We start from the raw sequence: 15,616 nt of genomic DNA on the forward strand, positions 1-15,616 counted from the left end.
GGCCCATCAGAATTGTCTCAGTTTGCCACAGCCATGTCAGTGTAGCCCAGCCTATACAAGTCCTTGGATGTGTGCCACACTAGGAAGGGAGTCACCTTTGGCCAGACAACTCTGCACCTGAGGCCATCCCTGAAGGACTGACAGCTGAAGACTATGACAGTAATTTTAGCAGCTGGGGCAACAAGACCTTCCTTGAAGGGGGAGCAAGGTTGTGCCTCTCCATGTTTATCACAAGAGCCTTGCTGAATGTGAGGATTGGAAATTGTGTCCAGTGCTGTCAGCACACAAGTGGGAAAACTTGGAATTGAAATCAGGATTCTCTGACTTCAATCCCCTGTCTTTATCATTCTCTTCTGCTGCTAGAGTCCAAACTCATTCTTAGGAGTTTGTGATTTGGAGTTATTTATGATTCTTACATAGGAGCTGTTGAACTGTGTAGAGTCTTGCTCAACTGGTTGGCTCAATCTATTTGTCTTTATGCTCAACCACCACAACAAAAAAATTTAAGTCTATCCCTGAAGGTTTAACAGCTCCAGCTATAGAACAGAATACTTAATACCACGCTCTCCAAATGCCTCTCTAAACTCTATAACTTTAAAGAAAATCTGCTCACTCCATTCTCCCTGGAGCTGTGTGTTGATAAATGACTATCCCAAGGAGTTTTACGAATCTACATCTTTTATGTCTGCAGACATGACTCTTCATCTAATGAATATTGAAATGAAATTCTCCAGTACAATAGAGGATTTGAGGACATTAGTAGGACCTTGCTCTGAGCCAATGCTGGCTTCACCTGCAACTTGAACTCAGGCATTATTTCTACCTGCCCACTATATTGACCTGTCAATGTCTTATTTATTTTTTAAGTACTTGTTCAAAGGTCCAAGAGGATGGAATGATTTAATACATGAAAAATATTTAACCACATCTAGCATATATACAAGAACTCAATAAATATTAGCTATTAATATTTTAATGGCTTTTGAATCTTCAAAATGAAGACTGACATATAGGTCCTACAGCTCAACCCTGTAGGTGGGTTTAAGGTACAACAACATTTTTTTCTCACAAGCCATTGTCACTGGCAGCTGTGGTTTCAAACAGTAATTATGTTTGGTACTATTATACTTACTACTTGGTCTACACCAAGTCCCATGCACTAGTGTTCAGGTAGTGACACAGAAAGGGAGAGAATGAGAGAAAGTGAGAGTGCCAAAGTCATCCACAAGGCCCTGAGTCACAGGGCTCCAGGGTTAAAATGGACTGGGAGATCATCTAGCCCCACTGGCTCCTATAGCACCTCCAACCAGTAGACCCCATGCCTCCGTGACACTCCCTCCCCCAAATGGCAAAGTGGTCTCTCCCATCTCTGAAAAACTGTGTTAAAACCTTCTTAATTTGGAACAGAATGTAACTTCGAACTTTCACCTAGGGTTCCAGTTTTGTTCTCTGGGACTATATAGCACAAGCTTAGTCTCTCTTTTTTAAGACTGCTCTTCAAATTTCTTAGCGATGTACTGTAGCTGATTCTGATCATTCTGGAGTCCAGTTATAGAGCTCTGCCTTGTATATTGACTGACTTCAAAGGCCAGTTGTATTGTACAGTCTCCTGCTTCATCTTTGGTGGGCAGGTATGAACTAGAGATTTAGTATGATCCTTAGATGGGTGACATCACAGTTTTCTATTGTATATTGGTATGAGGAGTCCTTCCTTGTTTCTTCTACTTACCCAAGTGCTACCTTTTAAAGACCCTTTGTGTGTGCCAGAGGGTACCATGACTCAATATTTACATGCAGTTCTTTTTCCAAGTTGTTCTTGTTATAATATTCTTACAGATACCCATAGCTGTACGCCTAATGCTTGCCCTCTCTTCTCTGGGGGTGAAGGGAGGATTATACCATAGGGCTCAGTATCCAGGAATGAATGTTACCATATGGCTCTTGCCCCTGATTAAATCTGCTCTGGTTTTTGTCTGAGTAAAATTTGGTGAAAATGAATATTATAAGTGAAGCCTAAAATGATAACTGATGCTGCTGAAGACAGGTTCTTTGGATGCATGTGAGCATTAGGCTTTCTTTTTTTTTTTTTTTATTTCAGCTCATCATGGGGGTACATAAGTTTAGGTCATATACATTGTCCATGTCCCGCCCATCCCCCCGAGTCAGAGTCCCAAGCGCTTTAAGTTCATTTTAATATTTTTTCTTTTTTGGAAATGGTAATGGTTCAGAATTGCAAACAATGTTAACAAAAGTAAACTGAAAATCTAATTCCCACCCCTATTCCTATTCATTCTGTTTTCCCTTGCTCGTTGTGTTTATGCTTCTCGTGTTTATTTTTGAAATGACATGCAAATATAAATTCATATTCTTATTTCTCCCTCTTTTACATTACTGGTTTAGTTACGGCAGAAACCAGCAATGTTCACCAACATTCATGTTCTCTTCTATCTAAATAAGACTCTTTGAATGTGGGTACTTGCACGAAGAACTGACAAAAAGCAAATAGATCATAAGCCTTCCAAATTTTCTAGTGCATTTTATTATCAAAGAAACTGTGATCCAGGATTGAAAATGATATTCCATTTTCTTTAGGCCCTCATATTTGCATCAGTGGGAACTTGGCTATGAAATTTGAACTGCACCAAAAGACCACAAGCGTTCACTTCGATGTGGCCACCGAGGATAGTGGACAAGAAAGAGCCCCCTAGAAATGGAGCCAGTGGTCATAGAAATAAACAACAAGAAACTCCTCCCAAGAGCTGCTTCAGTGTCTAGTCAATTGATTTCCCCAACTCCCTCCCATTTTAGTAGGAGGCCTTCAAAATGCCCTCTCAGTGGAATTTGGAAATTGACGTGGACCAATAACTTGTGCATAGCTTCCATTCTTCCCTTTTCTGAATGAATATTTCTACTTCGGTTAATGCTTTCTTATTCTACCACCATATATTGCATGTAGCTCACAGATCACTAGACCCTAAGGAGATATATTAAGATCAGACATATCTGATCAGAGGACTGACTCAAACATTCTGGACTTTGAGTTTGGTACAGTGACTGAATGAGACTATTTTTATCCTTTCCAGCATGTTGAAAAAAGAGTGTAATGGAAGTTTGATGACAAGAATGGTACACTATGGTGGAAGGTGCTAGTGCTTTTTCATACTGATTTATCTTCTTCCTTAGTGTACAGTTAAACGATTTTTTTATTTTTCATTTTGGTTAAAGGTGACCACATGACTAAGTTCTGACCAAAGAAATAAGAACAGAAGTGACGTGCCCACTTCCAGGCTTGGCCCATAAAATCCTTCTTCAAGTGATCCTTTCTCTCTGCAGTCACTCTCTGGCTGAAGGCAGAGGACTCCAAGGACTTAGAGGAGAGGAGAGTTACAAGATAGCATAGATTCCTGAATGACTGCATGGAGTGGAACCCTTCACAAACTTGTTCTTCAGACCTCCTTTTGAGACAGTTGGCAAAGCATCTTCCTCTTCTTCTAGTAATTATCTCCTCCTCTCCCCCAAATACCTGTTCAGCCACCAGTGCTTAGCACAAGTATGTGCACCCTCAGAAGCTTTCTCTACCTATCCCAACACATACTGCTCACTTTTTAGCCAACACTTCCTAGAATGTTTTAAAGTCTGTTTCAGAATTTACATATATTCTCACTTGTTAGGTGATAAGCTGCTTGAACTCATAGACAATGTGTTTTTCTTCTTGTATCTCCTCAATGCCCGGGAAAACAAAATATAAAGTGGGTGCTCAGTACATCTTTGTTAATCCATTCACTAATTTCCTGGTGAAACAGATAAGAGGCGATTGGGAAGCTTGAATGATGTTTCTCTAAATCAGACTCTGAGTCTGGATTTTGGCCCAATCTAGAGCTCTCCAGGGGTGTTTTCAGTATCTTCCAAGAAAAAAATCTAAATCAAGAGACAGTTATCTATCATTTTTACTGATGAGTTAGTGAAAGTTGAGTATCTACTAATCCATAAAATCCAGCTGACAGCTTTGATTTTGTTGACTTTTAAGCATTAATGAATCTGTACAAAAGAGAAATTAAGGGGTTATGTTCCATTATTTAAAGTAGTTAACAAATGTGTTTTTGGACATGTATCCTTGGCTGAGCAGATTCAGTTTGAGTTGAGAAGGAAATTCCCTTTATGCATTGTCTTTTTTGAAAGGAGTCATTTAATTTTCCTCCACCTTGGGGATATTTTCATTGCTTCTAAAAGGCTAATGGTGGAAGGAATATATAATCAAATTATTAGTTAACCAATTAATTAAGTTTATTCAGCATTAATTGAGCAACTGTGAAAGGCACTATACTAATACGATGAAGCACCTAACTGTGAATGGAAGCAAGTGCATGAGGGACAGAATCCTGGATGAAGAGCAGCAGCAATGGCATTAGTAGTGGTAGTAGTAATGTAGCTGCCATTATTAAGCACCTATTAATGCCAGGATCATTAATCATTTAATCTCTAATTCTCAAAATAACCATGAACAGTAAGTATTCTGATATTCATATTTTTATAGTTAAAGAAATAAAAATTCTGAGAGGTTGAGTGACTTGCTGGAGATTAGAAAACTACCAAGTAAATCTGAATACAGCTCTTTCTCAAGCCATAGGCAACTTTCCCCTCACTAAACACACTTTCTTGTGGTCACAGGATCTGGGTTCCAATCTAGATTTTGCCTCTTAATGCTTGTTGAGTCTCAGTTTTTTCATCTTCACATCAGGACGATGATCATCGTGGCTCAACCCATCTCCCAGGGGAATGTTTTAGTCAAAGGGACTAGGGGATGTGAAAGGGTTTGTGTAGAACATGTAACATAATAGTGAGAAAAATAATGATGCAATACAGGTATAGAGAAGGAGCTGGAGGTGTCTACAGTGACAGACCCCCTCCGTGGGGATATCAGGATGGTAATAAACATTTGTGGACGTGAGATCTTGGGGAGCAGCCATGGCTTCTGCTCTGAAAGAATGGCTCTATTCAGCAGCAGGAACAGGCAGAGGAGAACCATTCTGAAGCAACAATCTTTCCTCTGGCAAGCAAATATACTCTGGCAACTGCAATGGAGTTCTAAAGACCACTGGCATTAGAATCCTTGAAGTCCAGTTAAAAGAATGTAGTAATTGCTTTATATGCCTTAGAGACTCTAAATCAAGAGTGAGAAAACTTTAGCCTGTGGGCTAAGTGCCTGCTTTTATAAATAAAGTTTTATTGTAATACAGCCAGGCACATTTTTTACATATTTCCTATGGCTTCTTTTTTGCATAGTTGCAACAGAGACTGTATGGCCTGCAAAGTCTAAAATATTTATAATCTGGCCCTTTGAGAAAATGTTTAAGGTGTTCTGCTTTAAATGGAGATAGAAAACATCAGTTAAATAATAATCATGCTAAGTATGTCTCTGCATGTATGTAAGTAGGGGGAGGGGAGGCTGGGGTGAAAAAAGTGGGTGCCGTCTACTTTATCCATGGTTGATGGAATCCAGCTTGTTGGCAGTTACTCACTAGGAGAGGCAGCACACTGTGATTAGTGGTTCACAAGTTTGGCTGCATATTGGAATCACCTGGGGATCTTTTAAAACTCTTCATGCACAGGTTATACCTGAGACCTATTAAATCAGAATCTCCTGGAATATGATTGGACATCAGTAATTATTAAAGCTTTGCAGGTGATTCCAATGTGCAGCCAAGGTTGCAAATCATTATCATTGTGGAAATAACCCTGGCTTAGATTTCTGAAATATAGTTCATAGCCCAAGATCTGGTACTATTTTATTCTAACTAAATAGTGGAATGTCTCAATTAGTTGCTCTTCTATGCTTTTTACCTTCTAAAACAAGAATTACTATCTTTCTTGGGCTGGGAGGATGCCAGAGGATGTCTTTATAGTTCTAAAGTAATAGCATTCTTAATTTGGATTTGCTTTTTTTCTGTAAGAGATTATACTTGTTCCATGCACAATGGATTGCAGAGTTTATGGACTCTGGAAGACATCAAATGGGTATGGAAAAGGAAACAGCCATTGGGCTAGTACATTTGGAATTTAAGATGTGCTAAGTAAAACAAAACAGAGCAAAATATAAGGTCTGTTTGAATAGAATCCTTAAGCATTACTTTGTATTGCCCTCCAGTAGAGTAAGGCATGGACATCTCAATACTTTTTCTTATCTCTGTAAGACCTTTTAACTCTTCCTGGATTTAGAGTGACTGGATCAGCAAAAGTGGTTAAGAGAAGGGTGTGGGAATAAACTAGAAATTTTGCTATTTGGCTTTGTGCTGTGGCTTTCTGTTTGGTATTGCAGGACTAATCATTTAGACCAGCACAGAGTAGGGCCACTAAATCAGTGAACATATTCTGGTTAGTGATTAGCAGCCTGGTCTAGCCTTACCTACCCTTTCATGGCCCACTGGCTAGCTAACAGGGCTAGAGAGTTCAAATTTTGGGTGTGTTTTCTGAAGGCATGATTAAAATCCAAGGATATTCATTAGGGTTGTGGCAGGATTGTAGAGCACTTAATCCTATTATTAATAACTCAGCTCCCATTAACATGGTTAATTTATTTGACTGGTCTGAGGGAAAGGCTATTGGCCTTGTGAATGTAAATGATGCTGAAGAGGAGGGGTGTTATACTAGACGAAGGAGCAGAGTCTGAATGATGCTAATTGGGGAAGGCAACTCTATTGAGACCCTATAAGGAGGAACCTGGGAGACTAGATACCTAAGTATTCTACTCAGTGAGAGTTTCTTTCTTTTTTTTTTTCCTAGTATTTTTCATCAGAAAAAATTTGGAAATGCAGAGAAACATAAAAAAATAAAACCACAAGTAAACTGAAATCATTCTGTAACCTTATCTCCTAACTATTAACAGTTTTTAGTCCTTTGTTTCTGTCAATTTATAAATGCAAAACTCTTTCCCAATAGAAATAAATACAACATTTATTTCTAATACTTACCTATAGTGTTGCCCTATGACTCTCAGATGGTCAAGTGCAACAATTCTCAACTAGTTTGCTGATGTGCTTTCTCTGAGGTGCTGATGAAATGTCAGCAGCATGTTAAACTAAATTGTGGTATGACTGAGTTTACACATGCCAATGGTTGACATCTCTCCTGAAATAAAGGGAAAATCAAGGAGTAACTTGCTGACACTGAGAGGAAACAGGCATGGCATAATCAGGTGTTGCTTGCTCTCTGGAATGTTCTCTAGAACATGAAAGAATGTTGTCTTTCAAACATCTCAGAAGGCACCACCAGATCAGTTGACAAATCTACAATTAATAATAACACCATGCTGAACAATGATCCAGAAATAGTGGAATAACTGCTCATGATTTTTAAACATTGAGAGACACTGTTCTTCCTCAAAACTGATTGCATTGTCATTAATAATGATTTTATTCAAAGTTCTTTTTTAAAAAATTATTTAGTTCCTTTCTGGTAAATCACCAAAATTTGAGTCATAGGACTCAAAAAGTCATTGAACATAAGAATTGAGAATCCTTACCCTAAAAAGCAGGCAAGAATGTATCAGTCAGCTCAGGCTGTCATAACAAAATAGCATAGACTGGGTGGCTTAAACAACAGAATTTTTTTCCTCACAAATCTGGAGGCTGAAAGTCCAAGATTAGGGGGCCAATAGGGTTGGGTTTCTGATGAGGCTTCTCTTTCTGGCTTGTGAACTGCCACCTCCTCACTTTATCCTCATGTGGCCTTTCCTCTGTGCAGAGAGAGAGAGAGAGAGAGAGAGAGAGAGAGAGAGAGAGAGAGATATCTCTGGTGTTTCTTCTTTTTGTCCCATCAGATTAGGGATCCATCACCCTTGTGACCTTATTTAATCTTTGTCTCCTGGGTAGAGTGCCGTGGCATCAGCCTAGCTCACAGCAACCTCAAACTCCTGGGCTCAAGAGATCCTCCTGCTTCACCCTTCCGAGTACCTGGAACTACAGGCGTGCACCACACCCAGCTAATTTTTTCTATTTTTAGTAGAGATGGGGTCTCACTCTTGCTCAGGCTGGTCTGAACTCCTGAGCTTAAGTGATCCTCCTGCCTTCACCTCCCAGAGTGCTAGGATTACAGGCATGAGCTACCGCACCGAGCCCTCATTTAATCTTAAACCTCTTTAAAAGACTTGTCTCCAAATACTGTCACTTTGGGGGTTAGAATGTTTTAAAATTTTTTTTGTTTTTGTTTTTTTGACACAGGGTCTTGCTAAGAGATTAGGGTTTTGACGTGTGAATTTTGGGGGCATGCAATTCAATTCATAACAGGGAGCAAGTGATTTTTTCACATTGGAGGATGGGTGAGGTTTATATTAGCCCTGGTATTGGAAAGGCTTTCCCTTATGATGTGAACAAGACCATGGAGACAGAAAAATCAAAACCACATTTTGGAAATGGCAAGTAGGATTGAAGTTTAGCTGGAGAATAAGGTTTGTGGAAGGAGAGATGTAGAAAATTAGGTTGAAAAGAGAGGTTGAGGCAAAGCTGTGGAGCCTTGGAGGAGCAGAATGGGGATGTATTGCTTGATTTGGGAGGATAGCAAAGAGACACTAAAGAGTTTTAAGCTGCGGAGTGACATAGGCCAGTACTGCACTACACACAGGTTACGCTGGCCCAGGATGGGTGGGAAGATGGGAGGGCAGGCGCCCAGTTGAGAGGCAGCAGGGTGTGGTTGTGAAGAGCATTGACTTCACAGCCAGGCTGTCTGGGCTTAAGCTTAACTTGTGCCACTTGTATAGCTGGGTAGCTTTAGAAAAATTTGCTTTTCTGGGCTTTTGATGGACTGGTGAAATTATTAAGAGCATTAGACAAGTCCATATCTGTAAGGTGCTTAGAAAAATACCTGACATGCAATACTGTGAAACTGTTTGCTTATGTAGCAAAGGTGGGAAAGCACTAGAGAAAAATTCCAAATCAACACTTTTTTTTTCCTTGACCAAACTTAAAAGTCTTTCACTTAATGACTCCTGTGGTTTCTACGACATTTATACCTTAGGTCTACTTTTGTAAACAATTAGATTTTAACTCAGCCTGCCTCACTCTGCCTTTCTGCACTCTGCCAAAAGAAACCAAAACACCCCACAAGTATTCCGAATGCCTACAAGCAATCAATAAATCCTTTGCTTCTAAGGGATGCAGCTGCTCTAAAAGTTTACATCTGGACTAAGTAAGGTATGTAAATAGAAAGTCAGAACTATGCTAAAAATCTCATTTTTCTGGCATTCATTTGAACAACCACACTGTAATGAACCAAAACACTATAAAGTCTGCATAGGAATATAAACACATGCATGGTGCATGCAAGACAAGACCACAGGGGCAATATTATTGTGATTAAAAATATTGCTAGGTTGAATTTCTTCACCAGGTTTTCAAAGCCATACAGAATCATGTTTTTATATATCCATGCAGCTCAGTGGATGGTATTTGGATTCAGTTTGAGTTAGTCTGTGTTTTGGATGAATTATGTAAAATCCCCAAATCATATGTTTTGTAAACATAAAAAAGGAAGTGATTCCAATGGATGGCAAAAGTTGTTCCAAATTGGAAAAATGGAAAATCAGTGCCAGATGGAGGCGTGTTGGAAGGCTTAGAAGCACTAGCATTGTGAGCAGTGAGCTTGCATCCTCTCTCATGCCTTGAAGTGAAGGAACACCTTACTTCTGATTCCAGGGAACTGAAACAGGGGTCATTGTCTTGTTCATTCATTTATTCATTATTTCATCAAGAATTTAGTATTGAGAACTTACTTTGTGCCCAGGCTAGTGTTTTTTAGGAAACTCATATTCTAGTGAGTTGTAGGAAGATACAACTAGAAGGAGCCTTTGATTACACAATTCAAACCCATGACTTTACAGATGGAAAACTGAAGCCTAACTCCAATAAATTATAGCATCAGGACTAGGCTTCAGGTTCTCTGACCCCATTTCCAGTACCCTATTTGCCACCTAATACTGGTACTTGAGAAAGACTCTTGGGCATTCTTTAAGTTGCTCACTGTGCAAAGGTAGAGAGTACAGTGAGAGGCCAGATAAGCCGTTGAAGTGACCGATGGTGTCACTCAACTATCTCTTTTCCAGGGTGGTAGGGTCACTTTCTACTGCCCTGGGGCATGCATTGCTTATGTGTCCCTTGGTAGTAAGTGGAGGCAGAAGAAGGATTAGGAACATGGTTCTGTCACATCTGGGATCTTCACACATTATGGACAACAGCTGAAAAAGCAAGGGACTTTGAGTGCAAGGAGATCTAGACTTCAATCCCTTGATAGCAATTTCAAGCTGTTTGTAATTACCTGCACCTTTGCTTGCAAGCGTCAGTTTTTTCTAAATCTGTAAATTGGGCACGCTAATATTTCTTACTGCAGCATCATTGCTCTGATGTACTAGGGACAAGGTGTTGAGCACACTGTCCGAGAATGGTAGGCCCAATAAATGGTAGTTACATGATCATCATCTCTTTAAACAGTGAAGTGCTAAATGAATAGTAGTAACTTATTATTACCATGTGTGTTAGGGTACAACATAGTTCTTGCCCTCAAGGAGCTTCCCATACAGCAAGTGAGGCGGACAAATGCACAAATAGCTTGCCTACAGAGCAGATTATAATACGCATTTTAATGAAAACATGAAGCATCTTGGAATAGAGGAGCAAGGCAGGCTAATTTAACTTTGTCTCTGTCCCCAATCATGGTCTGTTTCCTATTGAAGATAGAATTGAATAAGTGTTTTCAATAAAAAAAAAAGTAATTTGGTGGGTTGGATGAGAGAATTTATTTTAGGTGAAGTGAACAGTTTGGAAAGAGGTTCAATAAAAATTGAGCCTTTTTTTCTACTCTGAAATTGTTAATATGATAATGTCTGCTATCCTGTGCTAAGGGAGCCAGAGAAAATAATACCTTTTTATTGAAATTTAAATTGGTTCAACCGGGAAGGAGAAATCAGCCTGTGAGATGTGACTTCCACAGCTGAAAACAGGCACCTGGAAATGTGGATCATTTAGAGGTGCAGTGTTTTATGATGCTGTTAGTTCTGATAAAAAGATCAGGGAATAAACAGTATCGAATGTCAATGTTCACATTCCATGTGAACTAACATCAATAGAGATGCATAGGGCTTTAACATAATTAATGCCAACCTGTCGTTGGCAGAGGTGCTGTCGTTGATTGTATAACAGACAAAAGCAATTCAATAGGATTTTCCCCAGCAGGCCCACGCAATCTTAATTAATGGGTTAATGGTTTTAGCAACAATGAAAAGATAATATAGTATAAGCCTTCACAAATGACTTGCAAGCTGGATTCTAAATTTAAGAAAGATATTTTTATGTAACTGGGTCAGAGAGTAGAAACCAGGGGAGTTTCTTCTCCTTTCCTGTGCTCTTTTATCTGAGTCCTCCTGATGTTCTTTGTGCTTCATTTAAGAAGTCATAAGATCTGGGTTCAAGTCTTGGGTCTTATTCTCTAGATGTAGGAGACTTTATTTTCATTGTCCTTATCAGTTTCTCTGTCATAAAATGAGGGAATTGAGGGAGATGGTTATTGAGGTTTCTAGGTAGGTTTGCCAAATTTAGTAAAAGACAAAAACAAAAGCAAAAGAAAACTCAGTTAAACTGAAATTCACGTTTACCTGGGCATCTTGTATTTATTAGGCAATACTGCCTCTGAGGTGTCATACTTGTTTCTTACATAATTTAAATAGTCTTTGGAATCAGCAATCAAAGTGTCAACTTTTTCTTTTCCCTAATTAATCTGGATTAGATAATTTGGCTTTGTGTTAAAGCCAAATTAACTTTCCCATTCCTCCAACAATTATTTCCAATTAAAGTTACTAAAAATAAAATGGAGGCAATTCCATTACATGGGGAGAAAGTGACAAGAGGGGCTGGAAGTGTTCCTCACATCCTGACCCCTACCCCAGGGAGCAGTGGACAACCTGTTCTAGAAAGATGAAGAAAGGGTCAAGACAGATCATCATCTGTGATGATTATTAACTCATTGAACGCACTCATCAATCCTATGCATTATTTTCCATTATCATCATCATCCCATTTTACAGATGAGAAAAGTGAGGCACAGAAATGTTGAATAAGTTGTCTAAGACCACATAGCCAGTAAAAGACAAAGCCTGCACCTGAACTCAGACCATCTAACTCCAGTGTCTGTGCCCCGACCCCAATATTAAAGTATTCTTATCTCATCATCACAGCCACCAATATAACACTGATTACTGGAGGAAATATTTAATAAAACATAAAACGGGATACTGAAACTGTGTAAAGTTGAAAAATCAGTAAGACAATTCCTATCTATTAATACTTTACAGGATATGTGGTGCCCATACACATTATATTTATATATGTGTGTGTATATGTATGATTGATGTATATATTTATGCATTTAAATCAAGCCTATTTTCTATAGATGTGCATATCTCTGGAACTCAAGACATGCAAGATTTTGTGATAAGTGAAGGTTTTTCTCTAGGTCTTCCTCTCTATATTCCTTACTTTGTTGGCTTTTCCCTTTTTGCTGTGGCTGTCACATAAAGACAAATTCAGTGCTTCATTTAGCAAACTTTTGCTGAGTAAATATGGTGTCCTAGGCACTGTTTTAGATCCATGAAATACAAATAGGTACAAGACAGGTCTCTTTAATAATACTGTTGGTGATTGACTCTGGAGATCGAGAGAAGAAATTTCAGGCAACTTTTACTTGGGAAATGGGGAGGCAAAGAATACATATAATACATAAAAACGTGTTTTTTGAACAAAGACTTTGAAAGGACTCTTGGAAGGACTATCTCAACAAAAAAGTATCAATAAGAATGATAAAAATAAGCAATAATAAGAAAATAATAGAGTTTAAGAAATAAAGATACATTAGTGAGAATGTAGGTCCAGCTAAGTTTGTAAAACTGATGCAAAGTAACAATTTAAATAAGGTGTGGTCAGTAGAATAACCTCTCCTTCCTCGGTATGTTCATATCTTAATGTCTGGACTCCATGAATATGTTACCTTACATGGCAAAAGGAACTTTGCAGATGTGATTAAGTTATAGATTTTAAGACAAGAAAATTATTAATACCATGGACTATCTGACTGGGCCCAATGTAATCACAAAGGTCCTTATAAGAGGGAGGGAGGGAGGACAGTCAGAGTCAGAAGGAGATGTGACAACTGAAGTGGAAGTTGGAGTGATGCAAGGAAGGGGCCTTGACCAGAGAAATGCAGGTGACTTCTATGTTGGAAAAGGTGAGGAAATAGATCCTTCCCTAGGGCCTCCAGAAAGAATGCAGCCCTGCCTACACCTTGAAGTTAGGACTTGTGACCTCCAAAACTGCATGAAAATAAATTTAAGTTTTTTAAGCCACTAATATCATGGTAATTTGTTACAGGAGCAATATAAAATTAATGTATGTGGGTTGAGTTATTTCTCTCTCATATATAAACCAAGTGGTAGGTGGTCTAGAGCTGGTGTGAGAGTTTTACTCCACCAGTTGCCAAGAATTCCTGTTTCTATCTTGTTAATCTCACCTCATAAAGGTGTTGCTTTCATCTGTGGTCCCAAATGTCCTATAACCACACACGTTTCGAGCAGCCAGATGAAGGAAGAGGGAAAGAAAGGTCACATTCATCTCTCTTCTCTTTTAGGAAATGTTTCAGGAATTGCACACATCACTTCTCACATATCTTTGACCAGAACTTTATCATGGGGCCATGCTGCAAGGAAGGCTGGGAAATGTAGTCTTTGCATGGTTGTGCACCAAACTAAAAAGGGGCTCAGTTACTACAGGAAAGAAGGAGAATGGCTATTGGAGACAACTAAGCAAGTAACTTAGCAAAGTCATTACCCCTTTTAATAAAAGAAAAGAGGCATAAAGTAATCCATGCTATGATACAAATAAGGGTTGGGGACAGGCAAGGGGAGATAAGGAATACACAATAACATTGTCTGGTTGATGGAAAATAGATATTGATTAGCTTTTAAAATACTGATGATTTAAATGTAGGTACATGTCTTAATAATTTGAGAATAACCCTAGGGTATTAAAAATAGAATGCATAACTTCCAAGCAACCAGAAGAAAATTTGATCTAGCCAGTGAAATTTATATTGAGAGGAAAAAAGGAGATAAATAGAAGATTTCTGAGTAGGAAACAAAACAAAACATGTGGTAGAAGTTTGTTCTAGCAAAGTAATAATTATAATAAATGGATTATACTCACCTAACAAAAGCAGACTTTTTCATATTGAATTAAAATCCACCCTTATATTATCTACAGAAGCTACATTTAAACAAAAATTTGCAGACAGATTAAAAATAAAGACATAAAAATAATACTAGACAAATATGATCACATAGTAGGTCAGAATAAAAATTTCAAAATTGACCAAATTAGAAATGGAGATATATTATCATTATGGAAAACAAAGATGTAATATATTGGTATCATAAACAATGTATCAATGCATATAAAAATACATAAAGCAACAACTAACAGAACTGTGGTTGAATAAAGACAAATCAATAGCTGAGTTTCAGAGTCCTTGAAAACTGTTAGTTAAAACAGATAAAAAATAGGCAAAGACCTAAAAGATTTGAACAATGGCATTTAGAAAGAAATTTGGTGCTTTAAAAATATATCTGTAAGAATAAAAATTAAAGAAGCTTTCCACTGAAGAAGCTATAAAAACAGAAAGAGCATAATACCATCCCAAATGAAAAAAAAAAAGAAAATAAAGACAAGATAAAATTAATGAAATAAGAAACAATAACACTATATATACATGAGGATAAACAAGTTTGAGTTCTTCTTTGAAAGACTGAAAAAGATATACAGGTACTTTGGTAATACTGGTTATAGTAATCAATAAAAAAAAAGAGAAAAAGTTAAAAATTAGCAAAATACATAATAAAAAGGGTGATGTAAAATGGCTATAAATATAATACATAGATGTAATGTATAATTACAAATGCAATGGAAATTATAAAGATGGTGTTACTGGCTGTTGAACTCCTCGGTTCTTATCTTTTTGTTACCGAAAGTTCAGCACTTGTCCCTGAGGCCACATCATAAGAAGGACAAGAGGTTTGAATAGAAGGAAAGAGAAGTTTATTATAATAATTTAATTTGCCAGCAGATGAGGAGGCTGGCAGACTCCCATCTCAAAGTACCAACGTCCTGGCTTTGAGGAGAAATACAGAACTTTAAAGGGGAGGTTTTTAGCTTCAGGCTATTGCTGTTCAACTATAGTTAATGGATCTGCTTCATCCCATCTTTGGCTAAGACAATCTCATGACCTCCACCTGGACATTCCCTTGAGCCATTTCCCATGGTAAAGGAAAAAGGACACTCTCCTATTCCTCCTGACCACTGACCTTGGGAAGGGGTATAAGTTTTAATTTCCAAAAGGTCACTCCCATGCCCCTCCTGACCACTGGCCTTAGGCAGGTATGTAGGTTTTAATTTCTGAAAAGAGTGAGAGAAGTTTTAGAGAGACAACAAACATTTTTACCCTTTTTCATTCCCCGTGTTACACTCTCACAATTGAAGAAAGAAAGCAAGGGACAGTTTTGAAGCAGCAAGCAGCAAAGTTTATTAAA

At 38.2% G+C, this 15,616-nt stretch overlaps 1 long non-coding RNA gene across 1 annotated transcript in view; it reads left to right on the top strand.

Moving 5' to 3' along the window:
• The window catches only part of LOC123641947, a 58,416-nt gene extending 55,782 nt beyond the window's left edge, over nt 1–2,634 (top strand). Inside the window, exon 3 of the long non-coding RNA XR_006736377.1 lies at nt 2,593–2,634. This is a non-coding gene — a long non-coding RNA (uncharacterized LOC123641947). The remainder of the gene's footprint in view (nt 1–2,592) is intronic.
• The last annotated feature ends 12,982 nt before the right edge of the window (nt 2,635–15,616 follow it).

Source organism: Lemur catta, chromosome 1 (assembly GCF_020740605.2).
Source record: "Lemur catta isolate mLemCat1 chromosome 1, mLemCat1.pri, whole genome shotgun sequence".
Lineage (NCBI taxonomy): Eukaryota > Metazoa > Chordata > Mammalia > Primates > Lemuridae > Lemur > Lemur catta.